We start from the raw sequence: 18,474 nt of genomic DNA on the forward strand, positions 1-18,474 counted from the left end.
TTCAAATCTTTTAGTGATTTTAATTTATTCAAATGATTCATTTAAGAGACCCTGAGTTGCAGCTTTGCAAGTGGTGACACAGTAAGTATTACATTTTGTTTAGTTTAAGGGTTGAGCCTTGATTAAAATGGAAATGCAGAACAAGCCTTGTTGACCTTGACTGTTGCTTCCTTGCTGCATGTTGCAACATTTCAGTTTTCTTATAGAGACACTAATGCATTTATTCATCCTTTAAAGTTGTTTAGGCCTGTGTAGGGTCACAGGCCAGGACCTGCCCAGCTATTGTTGGGTAAAGGCGGAGTACACCGGGGACAGTTTCACAAGAGATGCAGTTGGTAATGTCTTGCTTGATTACAAAGTAACTATTATGTATTACTTCTCTAAGAGACAAGTTGGTGAAGGCAATAGGGGGGACCCAATTGAAGTTCTTCAGGAAGAAGTAAAGGTTGGTTCCCATTTAGATTTGAGGAGCAGGCGGAATTGCAGCAGGACTGGTGGCAGAGTGAGAGCCAAGTGGTGAACTTCAGCATATGGCACAGTTCTAGGAACAGATGGAGACTGTCTAAGTTGGAACACCAAGCAGCTCTTTTTTCTCCTTTCCTCCACTAAATGAGAGCTGGTATAAGCCCCACATTGTGAGCACATTTCCTAGTTCATGGAGCCATGGTGGAGGAAAGGCCAAAGAATTTCAACAAAGTCTCAGAAGTGTTGAGATAATCTGTAGTACTCCTGAGAGTCAGCAGTTGCCCCCTACTACTCCCTCCCATCACATTCCAGTCCTTGCTAAGTGTCAGGTGGTATCAATCTAACCATAGCCATCAAGCGTGCGTGTCTTTTGTGTGCAAAAGTTAAGACTGTGCATGTATGTCCGAGAGCACCCTGTTCGAGGGCTAGTGACAACTGGCCTTTGGATTCCATTACACAGCTGACCAGGCAAATGTCCTACACTGTACTCAAGCAAACATGTGTTAGACATCTGCTGGAAATGCGAACAAAGAAAAAAAAGGTTTGCATTCAATAAATAAGCCAGATTAATAGCAGCATAAATCAACTGATGAAGCTTCTTGGATGAGTAGTGAAACCTTTAAAGACATGAAGACAATAAGTCCCAATACCATGACTCCACTTCAAATCATCACCTGGATGAATGAGAATCTTCGTCGATATTTGATTTACACAAATTCTCACAGGCCTAACAGGTCTAAGGTGATGAGAGTCATTTCAGGTAGGTTTGGTTTGTCCTTGATGCATGACCTTCGTCACACTATGGGAATGAAAGGCTATAAACGGTGTTCTTACATTTGCAGAGCATCAAATAACATTTTGAAGAAACAAAAAAACAGAACTGCCCAAGGCATACACTGCTACTTCATGTATTATCAGTAGCAACAGAAAGCTTTAGTTACCACACCCAGCGACAATCAGACATGATTGTGTATGGTATTATAATCCTCTACTATCTGGCAGGACTTAAAGCCTGGGAAAACAGTTTTTAGCCTTATTTCACTTGCTTTAACCTTTTATAACCAAATTTCTTTAGTGATCCATGGGGAGTGTGGAAATAATACGCCAACATATCGTATTATGTTGTTCCTGTAACAACAGCAATAACATATCTTGTTGTGAGCAACAAGATACCATGATTGTGCACAGCTATTAAATGAATGCAGCACTGCATCATAGTTTACCAAAGACGTACAACATTTTGTTTGGCCAAGTATCGGTAATAATTTCCAGAAACAATTTGATTCGATTCACAAGAGCCTAGATCGATTCGATTTCAATTATTTTTCATTCTTTTGATCCTCTCAAATTCAGTTTGACTCAATTCAATTTTGCGTTTACACCTTTATGCACATTTGTTTAGAAATACATTAATAATCTACTGTGTTTTTAATATATTTATTTTAATCTGATAAAGTTCACATACTTTAAAATGTATTAGTGAAATAATGTGATTGTTAAGAGCATAGAGTGTTACATGGTTTCTCAAAAGGAGTTCAAACAAAAATATTCAGATCATTAACATTATAAACATTGTCCTGCTTCTCCTGGGTGTTTCAGTTTGGCCACTAGGTGGCAGTACACTTTTGTCAAGAAGAATTACCAAAAAATGAGCAAAAAAACTGTGTTTTAGGCCACAAATGGTTACTTTAAAAAAAGTATTGCTTTAAAAGAGTTTGGAAAGTTCATGTCTGTGAGTATATTAAGATGTTCATTTAGTCAGCAATGTCTGTTTACATCAAGCGAGCGTTAGCATTAGCCGTCCTATGGGAAATTCCATTTAACGTTAGCATCAATCTAGCGGACTTTAGCTTTATGTGCTAAATCGATCTAAGTTTTTATGAATTGATAATTGATCTTTTAAGCTTAAATCAATTCAAATTGATTAATCGATTTTATTAACCCAGCCCTAACATTTTGAAACATTTTTAAATGCTGTTTACAACAATAATCTGTTCAATGTCAGTAAGCACAATCAATATTTACTAGGGCTGTCAGATTTGTAGCATTAAAAACGCGTTAATCTGACACGTGCTTGACGCCAACAATTTTTTTGACGCATTAATCGATTTTCTCATACGTGCCTTTCCATACCACGCGCGCGGGTGTTCCGCCCCGTAACTCACCGGCTGCTCTCACTAGAACACAGGCGTGTCTCCAACCACCGAGCTGCAAGCTAAAACCAGCCGGCGCTAGGACCTGGAGAGCTCCTGCTGCACACTAACCGGTTCGCGTCCAGTACCACGTCAGGTGGTACCGGCTCGCGTCCGGCGCCGCGTCCCGAGAGCTGCGGACCCCCGACGTTCCAAACAGCAAGCACACCGGGGGACGTTTTAAATGTTCTGGAGGTTTAAGCGTGATCCCGCCCCAGCATAGCGGTCTGTCTGCCGGCATATTCATGGCGTGAGCTCCGCTGGACACGTCGCGTCGTCGAGCTGCAGCCAGAGAACGCGGCGGCAGTAACAGACTGTCAAACTATCCACAGTGTATCCCGCTTTTCTCAGTCTTTAAGGTTTTAAAAAACAAAAGTTAATTGGAAATGATAAATCTCTATTTCATTTATTACTGCAATTCAGCAGAGGAGGAAAACATTTGGTCCTGACAAAAAATGAACATGAAAGTGTTATGGAAATTTTATTTTGATGTTTTTTATTTTATTTTACAGAACGTTGATTGAAGTTTTGAATTTAAAATGCCCTTCACTTGCACTTGGGCTTTTGTTAGGTATTTTATGTTACAGCCTTTTATTGTTAAAAGAGTTTATATCAATACAATGTTACAAAATAAAGTATTTCTGATGAAAACTATTAATTTAGCCATTCTTGTTTTCATAATTAATGTAGAACTGCTAAATTCCACGAAGCACACATTTTTTTCCTTAAAAAAAGGCCATATTTTAATATGCGATTAATTGCGAGTTAACTCAGGACAAAATGCGATTAATCGGGATTAAAAAATTTAATCGCCTGACAGCTCTAATATTTACACATAAGGAGCACCAAATTATTTCGCACACTGTTGATTTTTGAAAAATGATTTTAAGTGGATCTTGTGGTTGAAAAATATGGCTAGTTATGTTTATATATTTTTTTATTCTTTACTTTAATACTTTTGTAGGATTATTAAATTCTGGGGTTTGTGTTTTTGAAGATAGCACTACTAGAGGAAAGAGGTCACAGTGTTTTCTTCCTGTTAGTCAGTTCTAGGTCGCTCATAAAGACTCTTTAATATAATCTGCTGGTTTTCCGATCTTTGGTAAGCTGATGTTCCTCATACCCTCTGGCTTATAGAATGCTTTGTGCGTTTGACATTACAAAACTAGTCTCTGACAGTTTGCGTACAAACCTGTTTTTCAGCTCAAGGGATACCAGGACATATCCCAGGGGAATGCCAGTAATTGTTGTTACTGACAATAGTGATATCGTTTATTGTATGGGGAAATTTGATTAAAATGTGTCCTGCGAGCAACACAAACTGTGGCAAAAAAGTTTACAAGAACTCACATGTGAAGTTACTCTGCTGTTAATATTTAGTAAGCAAAATAAAAAATAAATAAAACCATACAAATTCACTTATTTATGAACACTCAAACAGCACCTTTAATTAAATGGTATTTCTAGACATTTAATGTGTTTAAATGAGTAAAGATCAGTGTTTTTTCTTTTCAATCCCAACAGTCTATGTTCTGTCCTCTACAAGTACAGAAGGTTATGAGGGCAACGTCCAAAAATAGTCTAACAACTAACTGCTGCAGCTTGCCGTGTACTTCTTTTTATCTGGGTCTGTCATCAGACCAAAGTCTCGTTAACAGTAACTGGGGTTCCAAGCAGCACCACTGCTCCACCAGCTTCCCTCTGAAGTGCTCCAACACAGACAAGAAATTAAAAATAAATAAATAAAGGCCATTGGGGGCACTGGCAAGTAAGGAGGTGTATAGACAGGAAGTGGGTGTAATTTCCTCAGGAAGCTATCAGAGCCATTTCCTGTTTGACTTATCAGATGAGAAAAGAGCAAGAAAACGCAAGACAGTGAAAAAAATCAACAACAAAAAAACATGAAAGACACTGAACACTCAAGTGCCTTTTCAGAAACATGACAGTTGATACCAGACCAAACAAAACACCTGTGCCACTTGAGTTAGGGTTTCATGGGAACCAGAACAGGAAGTAAGCACAGTCTGACATAAGTGACAAACTAATCCGGAAGATCCTGTGCAAGAGAGGAAAAAGGTCAAAACTTCAAAGCATTATGTGCTTGAATTGTTAAAACAAAGAACCCTACACAGTATTTTGTGTATGCATTCACATACAAGAGCAATCTGAACTTTTTGTTTGTACATAATTAAACAAAAATAATGTATACGTGCATAACTATGTAATTTTGTATTTTGTCCTTGATAAAAAAAAGGCAAACATCTAGGATGAATGTCTTATTTTACTAAAAGCTGGCATTCAAAAGCAGTTAATGCCAAGATGTGCAGAATGTGCCCACAGAGGAAATTCAAAACCAAAGTTTCACCTCCTCCCAGTCTAAAAATCTTCAGCCTTGTCACCATCTATGCATTCAGTTTTCTCCACCTGAAACCCTGAAGCTTAAGACAACTCCAACTAAACTGTAGTAAAGCCAGTTGGATAGCAACCATTTTCCTGTCTGCTTGACAAAACTGATGGGAATCTGATTCTTGAAACTTGCTTAAAAAAAGTAGAAAAGGTTGTTTTCTCTACACATGTGACACATTACAGTTTTGATCCTTATTTGAAAGAAAAGAAAAGTTTCCAAAGTTGATGCTTGTATCATAGCTGTCAGTACATCAACAGAATAAATAAGAAGATAACTTTTTGTTCTCCTCTTTTATTTTTGTATTATTTCAATTACCAGTTGGGACTTTCCCTCTAAACACTCAGTTTTTAAAAGTACAAAAAACAAAGCCTAACATTGTTGGCTATGTTTGTGTATTTCTACTATTAACAAGCATTTAAGCACCATTAGCATTAATGTTCTTTGAAATAGGATTATTTTGAACGTTCTGCAAACGGATTCAACAAGTTTTGTAAACTAGTATGACTACTAATGTTGGTAAACCTGCTTGAGGCAATTAAAAAAAGAAAACAAGAAAATGAAAGAAAGAGCACCAATGTGAAGTGGGGGAGGAGAACAAGGGAAGAGACTGCTGAGAGCAGATTCAAACAAGGAACAGAGTGTAACAGGAAATAAGCAACCAGGCAGCACTAGTGGAAAGAATGGCTTAAAAAAAAAAAAAAAAAGGGCAGCTGATACCTCAGTGTTAGCTTAAGAAACTCATGGAAATCTATCCAGCACTTCTGTATATCTAAAACTGTGACTGCATCTGGACCCGCATCTCAGCACTTGAAAGTCACCAATCTGCTTCCAAAAGTCAGCAAGCCATAACTGAGCGCACACGCAAGATTCATTCACCCTTGACCTTGCAGCTTTAGCTATAAATGGCAGAGCTGACATGTCACATTTTGTTGTGTAAACAGACTCAAAGGCGTCTCTAACTATTGAGAATATGTGAATAATTTATGTCTTTACACATGCAGACTGCAGTCCAACCACAAAACAGTGTGTGCGCTAAAATCTGAACTGCTAAATGCAAACCTAATGCATAATTGATGTTCTATAAATCACTGGGCATTTACTGGAGTATTGCTGTTCAAGATGTGATGTCTGTAACCTGGAATAATAAGAAAGATTCCCTCCAAAGAGAATTTGTCATAGCAAACCAGTAAGTTGGAAAAAGAACATCAATTCTTACATCGTGCTTTTCTTTCAAATAGATTAAGCTCTCCGACGATAAAAGCATCACAAATGGTTGACAAGCAGTGACTTGATTAACATTGAGATTGAACGTAACAAAGCCAAACATAACTAAACTGGCAGGTTACTAGTGTGTATTTCTGTGGGTGTAGTCCGAAAATCTTGCCTCCGTTGTGACAGTAAGCAAGCAAGACAGGAACAACTGCACAGTGCGATTTGAACTTAGTGCTGAACAGCTGAGTGCATGTTTAAAGGAAGTCGCATCTTTGTGGGTATGTGGGTGTGCGTGTGAATGAGGGAGGGGGTTTTCTGCTGCACGGAAGGTGCAAGAACACAAGGATTTGCCTTGCTACATCTATTTTCTTTAAGGTTTTCCCATTGACAGGTTATGTCTATTAAAATGTCTCGCTTTCATCTCCTTTAATACCTTCATATCCTACACCTCTTCCTTAAAATAAAGCAGGCCGTTGTACCTTTGCTCAAAGACAGCCTCTGCATTCATAGCCAGCAGACAAGAGCCATTTATGTAATTTAACAACCATTACGTAGTGGCTAAAATAAGATTATGGCTAACAGCGCCAGGAAAGAACAAGGCAGGTTTTCTTCATCGCTTCACAGGATTCTGCCTTACTTGTACTTTATTTGCGCTACAAAAGGAAGCATACTTTTGCAACACTGCTTTTTTACTGTAATGACCTTATCTTGGTTTTCCTTGGATAGAGCTGCAGTAGGGAATCAATTACCCTGTGTTTATGTTGTTTCGGTGGACATTTTTAATGATGTTGAACAGACGGATGCAGCAAAATCTCAAAGCAAGACTTCCCAGAGAAGCTTACATCTCATTAAAAAATACAATGTCCTTCTATATTCACAAATGCTAATCAAAACTTCACTACTTTTACTAGTTTTCAGGGCAAAAGAAAACTAATCTTCTAGAAATGTTCCCCCAAAACCTCCCCCTCTAACCCCTTGTAGAGCCCACTGGCCTCATGGAAACAGTTGATAGGACGAGGCTAATCGACTGGCATAGATCGCCAATTCAGAGTGAACCTGCAGTTTGACCTAAATGCTTCCATGTGTGAGGGGAGGAGTAATTTCAGTGACCTAACAAAGAAATCTCTGATGAACATTTTTCAGAGAAAAAAAAACTCCATAGTCTCTTTTCAAGTCTATTCATTTGTATAAAAAAAGAAAGCTAAACTACAACTGCAAATTAAAGATTCCTAAAATTCCCATTTTGAAGGCATTTGAGGTGAATGTGGCCAAGAATGTCCGTCTTTGCACAAAGAAGCACCTTAGTTTACGGTGCTGCAAACTTCATGCCAGTGGTGCACAACACCAGAGACACAACATTCCTTTCCAGCTCCCATAGCAATCCAGGACTAGATCCGATCTGTATTTACTGTAATCACATTTATCTCATTTAAATCTCTGTCATAAGTGTTGCTTCATGATGACAATTATAAGTGATATCAAAACAAGGCTAGCTAGATATTCAAAATTTCATATTAAGAGGATTCTGCAAATGTGCCACAATGACAGACCACATCTGTTTAAAAAATGCTAATCAATTCAAGATTTGGGCACATTCACGACAGAAGGGACTGAAAATGGAAAATTTTCACCATCGATTGAAAGTTCCACTGTCTGCCAGAATTGTATTTGTCCTTGGCTATCTTAATACAGGGATGGGGACAACAGGAGTCTCAATATCTGATGTAGGACTTGCACAGTGTATACCAGGCTTTAGGCAAACAAGCTCTCTGGACCAAAACAAAGTGGCCTAATTAAATAAACGCTGAAGCTTATTTAGACATCAGCTTTGAAAAACTACAAACTTTCACTACTTTGTGCCTCATGAACCAAACAATGAAGCCATTAAGTAATTAATCAGCTACTAAAATAATAGTTCTACCGTTGTAATCACTTATCAGTGGTCTATTTTAAGGCTTTACTTGTTAACAGACAATGCCTAAAAAACAGGCTCCACCTAACCAGCAGAAAGGCCCAATTTTCCATTGTGTTACATTACATACATGTCTGTGTACTCTACTCAGAGGAGTATTCAGGAGAATGTAGATCAGTCAAACATTTTTTAGTGGAACAGAGACATAAACTCTTATATAGAAGTCAGACATGTTTTCCTCTCCAAAACATTTTACTGAAAGAATGCATAGGATTTGACGAATACAAAAAGACGTCACTTGGAAAAATTACACACAAACAGATGTTAAAGAAACGGTTGGTGGCGCAGTTTATTCCACAAAGATAAAAAAACAAAAATATTTTTGACACTTTTTGAGAGTATCATGTTTAGTAGGGGTGTGCCAAAATATCGATATTGCGATATATCGCAATATTTAGTCCTGCGATTGATTCTCGGTGGGTTCTCACCAAGTATCGATCTTTTATTTTCATTTGAAGAGGCTGTAAAATGTTATTATCGTCATCCTTTGGTGAGACGTTCCTTTGGAGGTAGATAGGGGGCGCACATTGCAAGACTGGCTGTCGTGAGCACCAATGTGTCTGCCAGCTGCTTCAATTATTTAATTGTTATTCTGTTGTTTACAACAATTTTGCACTAACATTTTACAGATAATTCAAATTCAATCAGCATCAATGCTTGTCAAAGACATAGTATTACTGATTTCAACATAAGTGTGTATTATTTGATGCACAAAATAAGACACAAGTTGTTAACTGTGATTGTGTTCAAGCTAAAAAAATAAATGGGGATATATTTTCCTAAAAAAAAAATGTTTTTCTATATAATGTCCGTTATTAGAGATGATTTTTACCAATTATTTCAGTATCACAATATCGATATCATTAACCATGCATTGCATATTGCATCGTAAGGTACCCAGTGATTTCCAGGCTTAATGCTTAGCTAAGATTCTTTTAGACTATGGTCTCATACATTTTGATATACGAGACCAATTTTTTTCTAAGGATGTACTCAGACTGAGAAAATGATTTGTTTCCATTACATATTTGCGCAAAACTTTAGCGAAATTCTAGGAATTTCGAAAAAACACAGTTTCGAAATGACACAATTTCCAATTAAATCATAATTTTGCGATAAAGCTCAAACCAACTCACGCTATAAGTCATTAAAAACACAGCGATGAATGACAACGAGTATTTTTTTTATTTGATTCACTAAAAAGGAGCATTTTGGTGACGTCACAGCTCTGTCTGGGGTGCGCGTGCAGCGCAGCTTGACTCAGAAAAGTGAGAAGCCTATTCAGCGGTTAAAAGAAAAAGCAGTCTAACAGGAAAGCATCTGGACCTTTTTTTTCTGTTTGAAAACACAACAACATCCATGAGAATTCAGGCTCCAATCTGCAAAAGTGCGGCTGCAGATGAAACGATGAGGAAAAGAGGAGGAGGAGCTGTGCGATTCCGTATGACCCACAATTTCTAAAGAGCTGTGACGCTGTGGGACCTCTCAATGCGCCTACTGTGGAGCGCTCAGAGCAGACTCTTCAGGCCGAGACGCGCATTTATTTCGAAAAAAGTGTTTCATTTACAGTTTTGCGAAAAATGTCTTTTTCGATACATCCCAAATACAAGCTCCTCTAAGCGCGAACACTTTTTTTTTTTCCATCAGGAGAATTTATTATCAAAATTCCAATTTGCGAAAATTCAGAGTTGATGGAAACGCGACTAATGTAAGGCTTGGTTCATCTAAACCCCATAAGATAGCACAAGGGTTAAGCAGACCAAATGTGTCCAGTCTGAATACATCCTGAAAGTCATTGGTCAAGGCCGCCTGGGCACCTTTTGAAGTCCCACAGTGGCAGTCCAGTGACAGGCAGGGATGACGCCATTATAAAATCCGGCGACAGCTGGGCAGCCACAGGCCAGCAGCAGCTGGCAGAAGTTCTGATTGGGCCGTGTATAAATTCCTCCACATGGCGGGCTATCCATATCAAGTGCCACCGGCTGCCTGCTGCCCGGTAGGCCCAAGTTGTATAAAAATTGGGGCATTCTGCTAACTTTCTAAATCCTGACCACGCCAATGATTTTCAAAAAACAAACCAGGCGGCGGCATGAGATCTTGAAGATTCCGCCGATGCCTTACCATCCTGCAGTGGTAGTTGTATTTATGATCAGAGGAATAATCAAGTTACATACAATACAGTAGCCCTTCAAGGCTTCAATACCAAAATAAGGCCTATTTTCCATACTCGCCACAGTGAAACCCTCTTCACCCAACTGAATAACGCACCTTTTCCCATCCTTCCCTCCCCAAGAGTAAATATCATCCGATGGAGTCAACAGCTTTTTTTCCCTTCAGTTCCTGAATGAGCCCTCTTTCTCTTTTTCCTTTCCCACTGACACGCTCTGCCTCACCTCAGCTTGCCAGCATCCAGTCTGACTATAACTTGGAAAATCCAGATAAATGAATGCAACTGTTTCCATTTTCTCGCTTTTTCCAGAGTTAGTGAAAAAGGCAACTCTGCAGAAGTTCTGGATTGTACTTCACGATCAACATCAAGTGTGCGATATGCATATTTGTGTATTTAAAAGTTCAAACACATAGTTTGGTTGCATGTGTGGCAGCCAAGCAGTGAGATTCAACTGATCTGACAGCTGAGTCAGAAAGACAGCAGAGGGATGACAGATGAGATGACAGGTAGATTAATACACTGAACTCTTTGTTTATGCTCTTCTAGACAGAAATATAAATGCAGTTTAAAGATTGAGATGACTTGACAGCTAAAAAGTGCCACTAAATAAACTGTAAGAAAAACAATGAAATTAAGCAATAACATTTGTGGTTCATTTAATTTAGTTTATGATCCAATATTTCAATATATTATAAAAAAACATGAATATTTTTATTAACTTTCTGACATAGAGACAACATTTCTGGTTGTAAATAGAGCTGTGTATGAACTTAGATTATTTTTTTAAGATTTCATTGAAGTTCACCGATCAAGTATTGAAATAAACTTTTTTTTTATTCCCAAATGTTAATACTCAAGGGTACCATTTGCCATTGTTAATGGGCTAGTAAATTGAGCATCCTTGATTCAGCTGATTTTCAGCTGCAACAAGCTTTACAAACACCAGATAAGTTAATACTGTTAGAAAGGTATTTAAAAGGTGTGCATTTATATATTGTGTTAATATTTCATTTCTTCCATCCTTCTTTCTCTGTATGTTAAAGAGAAAAGTTGTGAAAATAAATAAAAACAAGTCAAAAATAATGTTATTTTGTTAAAAAGATTGACTAAAATTGCTACTGAAAAAGGCACCATAGAGGAACCAAAATTTGATTGAGGGTATCTTGTGAAAAAAAAAAATAATTATAGCCAATAAACTTTTGTACCATTACTATTGTTTCAAACTGAAAAATATAACCAAAGATTAATTCACTAATGATAAACTCAATTACAAATTGATGAACTCTAACAATAAAAAATGATTTTGCCCAAAAGGAAATTGCTTTAAAGGAAAATTGATCCACAGGTTTCATGAATGGCATCTTGTAAGTTGAGATTGGTTTGATTGATCAATTTTCCAACCCAGCCCTATGTGAAATAGAACTCTGTTGCTATAAGGAGTATGTAAGTGCTAAGCAAAAATCTCCTGCTGTTCACTCTTTGTGAAAAATGAGTAAGCATTTTATTGTATTAAGTCATATAACAAATAAAACAAATAGAATTCAGACAAAGTAAGATAACAGACTTGCTGCAGTATCGGGCTGCACTGTCATGAGAACTTCTTACAACTGACCATGTATTGCAAGAGCTCAACAAATCTGATGATCTGTTTTTCTTTTTTTTTTTAGATTAACATAACTTAAAGAGCAAGTCACAGGAAATGCAAAAAAAGTCTGCAGAGTAAATAAAAACACAGCACAGATTTACACAAAAAAACTCAGAAAAATCTATATTTGAAAGACAGATCCTGTCATTTCAGCACAAAACATGAAGCAGTGGTGACAAAAGGTGACAGTCCTTGTCATCAAAGTAACTGGTATGTTTTGTTTGGCAAAATATGAAAGATAGGCTTTCGTAAGAGGCACTGACTTTTGAATTTGATGAAAAGTGTATTCTTTTAAAACAGATCAATTTAAAAACTAGATGTATAGACAGAAGAAGAAAAAACTACTAGATACATAAACAGTTTCTTGGTGAAAAGCAGTTTAATTCATGTGATTAGTACTAAATTTTACGCTATTTTTTTAAAGTTAAAACAATCTTAAATCTGTAACCACATAAAACTCACTGAATCTTCAAGCATGCAAGTACTGTAAAACAGACACAATATCTGTACATTTAATTAAAAATGTGCTTAAATGTGATACCTTTAGATCACTTGTTGGGGCATCTTTGATGGCCAAACTATTTTCTCATAAACCTGATAGGTCTTCCCACATATCATTTGGTCCTAAAACTAAAGTACAGTGCTGAGTCTAATACAGCCTTAACTACAGTTATAAGATCTTACCAAAGACTGATCACAAAAATATGATTTTCTCTTTTTTTCAAATCAAAAACGATTCTAACTAACAACCAAAAACATCAGGGTTAGTTAAAAAAAAAAAAAACTTTCCCTAAAATCGTCTTTTGATCTATTGTAAAAGTTTTACTATTGTTTCCGCAAAGCCACAAGACTTCATCAGAAATTTGCCTTTGAGTTGTGGGCAGGACTGCTGGTGCAGAAGTAAGCCTCAGCTGATATCCCATTATCCCTTTGTTTACACTCCCTCTCGCTAGCTTCTGGCCCCTCACAACCCCAAGTCAACATTGCCGGTACAACAAAAATTGCAATCAATATCAGAACTATCCCGCTGTAAAGCTTTGAGCCAAATGCCAGCTTAGGTAAGGAAAATAAAAACGAATCTGGATCTATTTGTCTGCAGGTGGATACATCAGAATGGAGCGGAGCAAAGAGACTTCGGCCCCTTCCATTCAGTTTTTGTGTCTCAAATGAGAGCTTTTTCAAAAGCAATTTTTTCACCTGCTCCTGATTCATCATGATCTGAATAAAGAAATACAGTTTTAATCCTAAACTCTTTTATACATGTCCTCTATCATGAGAAACATTCTACAAGAACATGTAAAAAACACCAAAAACCCAAGTTTCATTGGAGTGGGTGTTTAAGGCAATATTAAGTTGCCTTGTTAAAGCAGCCAGTAAATTTCACATTAAGCACGATCACTTTTGAGACAATCTTCAAATGTTAGGATAGACCAAGGAGCAGTTAAAAGGACTTGTGTAGTTGAATCTCCTGCACACATCTGTTAGTGTAGCTTTTGTGTTCCTACCATTGTTTAGTCTGCTCATACAGCTCTGATGCTACTTCCTTAAATAGGAGCATCAACAGAAAATCTTAACGGAAGCAGTACCTAAGGCAACCCCATTGAGAGCTTGAAGCTTCAGGGTTTAAGGCTAACTAGCTAATGACAGAAAAATGACAAAAACAATGCAAAGACAGCACTAAGTGGAATTATGCATCATGGAAACATGTCTAGCATGTCAGACGTGAACGGGAGTTACTTTTGCAAACACCCCGTAGCACTTTACAACAAGCTTCCATATGGGGTTGCAAAAACTGGCTGTAATTAGGGAGACTTTCGTTGCAGGTGCAGCAAAGCACATCCACCTTTCCGTGCACTCCATGCTCACTTATTTTGAACTTCAAGCACTGAGCTCATTCAGAAGGAATCAGAGGGTTTCATTGCTGAACCATGAAGAACAGAAGAGCAGCAACTCTGTCTCTCATTATCTGCAGCCTGCTCGTCAAACTAACTGTAGCCAGAGAAGAATACCTTTGATAGCTTTGAAGTCCATACCTGACTACTGTAGGTTATTAGCTTGCCAGCAACAGAGCTTCAGGCCCTCCGGACACCCCCTGGCTGTTCAGCTGTAGATGCCCTTGCCTGTTGGTAAAGCTGTTGGCCATCTCTTTGAGGCTGGTGGTGAGTTTTACCCCTCATTGTGGCACAGCCAAAGGTGTAACTTTTTTTACCCCCTAATAGGAGCAAATGTGGGTGAGTTTCTGTTTCAGGAATAATAGAGCGAAAGCCAGGGAGGGAGAGCGCGGCACGGCAACTCTGATTAAATAGCGAACATTCCTTTAAAAGGAAGAGAAGGTAGCCTTTGGGCTCCAGACAAGCCTCCACTTGTAAAAATGTAGGGAGAGAAAGACACGACAAGTGCAGGGCTCCTCTAGTTTAACAGAGCGTAACAGGAAGTGGCAGGGCCTGTCTCACGCTGGGCCTCTAGGGTGTGCAGCGCCTGGATGGGAAAACATTGGTCTCCAAAACCGCCACTTTCGACACCCAATGCAAGCAACCACACGTCTTACAATGGAGATAAACATTAAGTTAAATTTAAAACTTTCTTTAAGAGTGCAAAGGCAGACTAGAGGGGGAATCCCAAAGGTGAGATCTTCATCTGAGGTGAGGATACGGATGCAAAAAAAAAGAGGCCTGACAGAACAGTCTTTGACCCTAAGCTTTGCAGCTTACTAAGCTACTTCAACCACAACCGCATCAGTATTATATCTGCGTTCCGCCATCTCTCTGATAATAGAGTTAAGCTAATAACAATTTCCTGTGAATCGACAACAGCCTCAGCAATCTCATAACCATTGTCTCAAAAAGCTAAATCATCACTGGCAATCAATTACAACCAGACATTATATATCGAACACAGTCTGTCTCTAGTCTTCAGTATCATAAATGGATAAATAGCATTATATAAGGAGGAGGGGGCACACAGTACTTAAAGTTCCAACCTGATCATCTCTTGATCTATTGTATAAAATGTTCCCAGTGGTCTTTTAATAATGATTTTAGGCAAAACATGTAGTTTTATAGGACAAAGTTTCTTCAAAGCAGCATGAGTTCATAAGAATTTGGCTCGAAGTTGTGGGTGGAACTGTTGGTATGGAATAATACCGCCCCTTTTCCCGTCATCTATCTGTTTACACGCTCTCCCGCAAGCTTTCAGCCCCTTAAACCCCAACATAACAGCACCAGTACAACAAAAATACTGTTGTTCACCTTTCGGTTCATCCCGTCGGGGGTCACCAAAGCGAACCATTTTTCACTGACCCATAGATTTGGTTTGGCAGAGAGTTTTACACCAGATGCCCTTCCTGACCCAACACCATATTTATCTAGGCTGGTGACCGTCAAAGACTCAGCCCCTCCTGCGACTACATAGGTAGACAGTGGCATTGAGGGTATTGACTAGGGCTGAGTATCGATGATTATTTCCAGAAACGATTCAATTCACAAGAGCCTGGATCAATTCGATTTTTTAGATTCTCCGATTCAATTCAATTTTGAGTTTACGCATTTGTTAAGAAATACATTAATAATCTACTATATCTTTTGAATATATTGATATTAATCTGACACAGTTACATACTGTACAATGTATTAGTGAAATAATGAGATTGTTAATATTATACAGTGTTACACAGTTTCCCAAAAGGAAAAGTTCTAACAAAAATGTTCAGATCATTAACATTGTAAACATTGTTCTGCTTCTTCTGGAGAACGTTTCAGTTTGGCCACTAGGTGCCGATTGTGCTATAACGTTACACCTTATTTCAGAAGAAGAAAGTATGAGCAAAAAACTGTATTTTAGACCACAAATTGTTACTTTAAAACATTTCCTTAAAATAGTTTGTAAAATTCATGCCTGTGATTAAATAAAGATGTTCTTTTGGTCAAAAATGTATGTTAAGGTCGAGCTGGTGTTAGCATTAGCCATCCAATGGGAAATTCCATTAAACATTAGAATCAAGCTAGTGGACTCTAGCTTTATGTGCTAAATCGATTTATATTTTAATGAATTGACTATTGATCTATTAAGCTTGAATCGATTCAAATTGATCAATCAATTTTATCAACCCAGCCCTAGTCTTGATTACCCACACAGGAAATAATACATTGTGCCCCCTGGAAAATTAACGCTGGTTTCCCATGCGCCAGCCAATTGAGCCATCCAGCTGCTTACCAGTACAACAAAAATGGTGAGCAATATTTGAAGTTTTAAACCATACAGCTGGCATTTGAGCCAGATGCCAACTCAGACGAGAAATCTGCAATAGGGTGCATCAGGATGGAGCAGAGCAATAAGCTTCTGACCCACCGGTTATAGCACCTAAGACACATACAAGCTTTTTCCAACTGCATTTTTTCATCTGCTCCTGATTCACAAGGATCTAAATAAAGAATACTCCAAAACACAATAACACATGTCATTTTCTTTATATATCCCATATTTATTGGGTAGGTTTTTCAAATCATCCTGCAAAAACAATGGTATAAAAACAAAACTGAAACCAAAGGTGTCCTTTGAAGTGTCACAAAATCCTTTTGAATGCGCTTTTGGTGTGCATCACAAGGAGACAGAAAGAATAAAGCGAAAAATATTCAAATGATACATTGTGAAACTTTACTTGGCTCCTAAGATGAGCTGGTTTGAAATGTTCAGTTATGCCTCATAGTCAGCCAAATATCTCTCTATTTAAAAGGCAAATTCAATTTTTTTTATATATATAATACACACAAAGGTTAACTAGAGTGAGTCAGAACTGATCCACCTTTTACTTTTAGGCAACCACAGCTATGCAGGGCTTTCCCAACATGTAGCTGCAGTTTCTAGCCTATGACACAGTCAGATAAATTACAGATGTGTGTCCTTGTCTTGAACATAAAACTCCAAAAAAGATAAAGTTTCCTGCGATAAAATTCCCTCTGACAACACATGACATAACACTACTCCCCCAGAGGATATTAAACTGATTTGTGCTTCAGTGTAATACCTAATAGGGTTCTCTAAATCCTCAGTGGATTTGCAAGCAAATATAAGTCTGCTACCTGAAGGAGGCTGCTGTGTCCCAGTGCACGCGCTTGACACGAGTTATTCAGAAGAGAGAAAACTTTATATTAGAGGCGCATAAACCAAAGAAAAGGTCAAAAACATGATGTTTTCTATTTATTTTCGAGACTATCCCCTGTGTCTGAGCAGCCGCGCGAGCACAGCATTCCTCCATCTGCGGCACGGGGAAGGGGGGCAGGAGGGGGGCGAACCATTAGTCCGGTTAAAAAGAAATTTCATCTCGATTTTTAATCGAACCAATCAAACCCGTTACCGTTCAAACCCCTTAAAGTGTTAGTCGGAGTAGTTTTCGGGGGTGTACTCACCCTGGAACGCGGAGAAAAACGACGGGCGAAGCGTCTAAAGGGTTTCCTGTTCGAAAGTTGCTGTGTGTCAGTGGAAGAGGAAAAAAAACACACAACACGGTACGCGGAAGTACACGTCTAGAAAAAAGGGCACGAAGAAGAGGACTGCCTGTAAAAAATAACCGCTTTAAAAATGTTTGTGGATAGTTTTCTGAAAAGTACAACAAAGTAGAAAAAATAACTTTGTGTTTGGTTGTTTACAGCCGCTAAAATGTAAAGTTAAAAGACAGTCTGCGCGAGCGGTGTTTCCGCACTGTGCCACACGGTTACCCGTCCCCACTGAGCTCACTTTGCCACAAAAACGTTTAATTTGTCATCACGCGCGCTTAAATATTTCAAAAACATATCATATATATGTTAGATTGTTTAATTTAATTGATTTATTCCCTCTACGATACTTTAGAAACCTCCTAATAATTACCCTATTTGTACTTTTTTTATCTTTCGTAATTTGTTTCCCAGGAGGGGGAGTCTTTTATTTTGAAGCCGCCATAAAAAAGTGCAAACAAGCTAATATTACATTTGACGAATGGATAAATGAATGGCAAACAAATTCCTGCTCCTCTGTGGAGGAGACAGTTGTTGTATGAGCAGCTGTCTATAAAATCAACACAGCTGTGTGCAGGCTTCACCTCTAGTTTCAGGCTTTTCTCTCTGCTGGACATGCTCGATACATTTCTTTCATCGTCCTGGCGCCTCTCTGTGGACAAACTCAGCTACAAAAAGCAACATCTTTTACATAATGAGGTTGTTTTTTTATTTAATTATTTAGAACTTTGCAGTACATGGTAAGTAGACCCACTTCAATGAAAATTGTGTTTTTGGTGTTTTTAACAAGTTCTTGACCCCTTTTTCTCACGATGGAGGACATGTAAAATAATTTAGGATTAAAACTGGTTTTTAAACATTTCTTTAGTCAAATTGTCATGAATCAGGAGCTGATACGTCTGGATAGTTTTGATATTGC

General features: G+C 38.1%; 1 protein-coding gene across 1 annotated transcript in view; it reads right to left on the minus strand.

Moving 5' to 3' along the window:
• The window catches only part of arhgef1b (Rho guanine nucleotide exchange factor (GEF) 1b), a 52,077-nt gene extending 34,274 nt beyond the window's left edge, over positions 1 to 17,803 (minus strand). Inside the window, exon 1 of the mRNA XM_036215895.1 lies at positions 17,469 to 17,803. The gene's annotated coding sequence lies outside the window, so the exon portion shown is untranslated. The remainder of the gene's footprint in view (positions 1 to 17,468) is intronic.
• Between the last annotated feature and the right edge of the window lie 671 nt (positions 17,804 to 18,474).

This window comes from Oryzias melastigma, linkage group LG16 (genome assembly GCF_002922805.2).
Source record: "Oryzias melastigma strain HK-1 linkage group LG16, ASM292280v2, whole genome shotgun sequence".
In the NCBI taxonomy this organism is placed as follows: domain Eukaryota; kingdom Metazoa; phylum Chordata; class Actinopteri; order Beloniformes; family Adrianichthyidae; genus Oryzias; species Oryzias melastigma.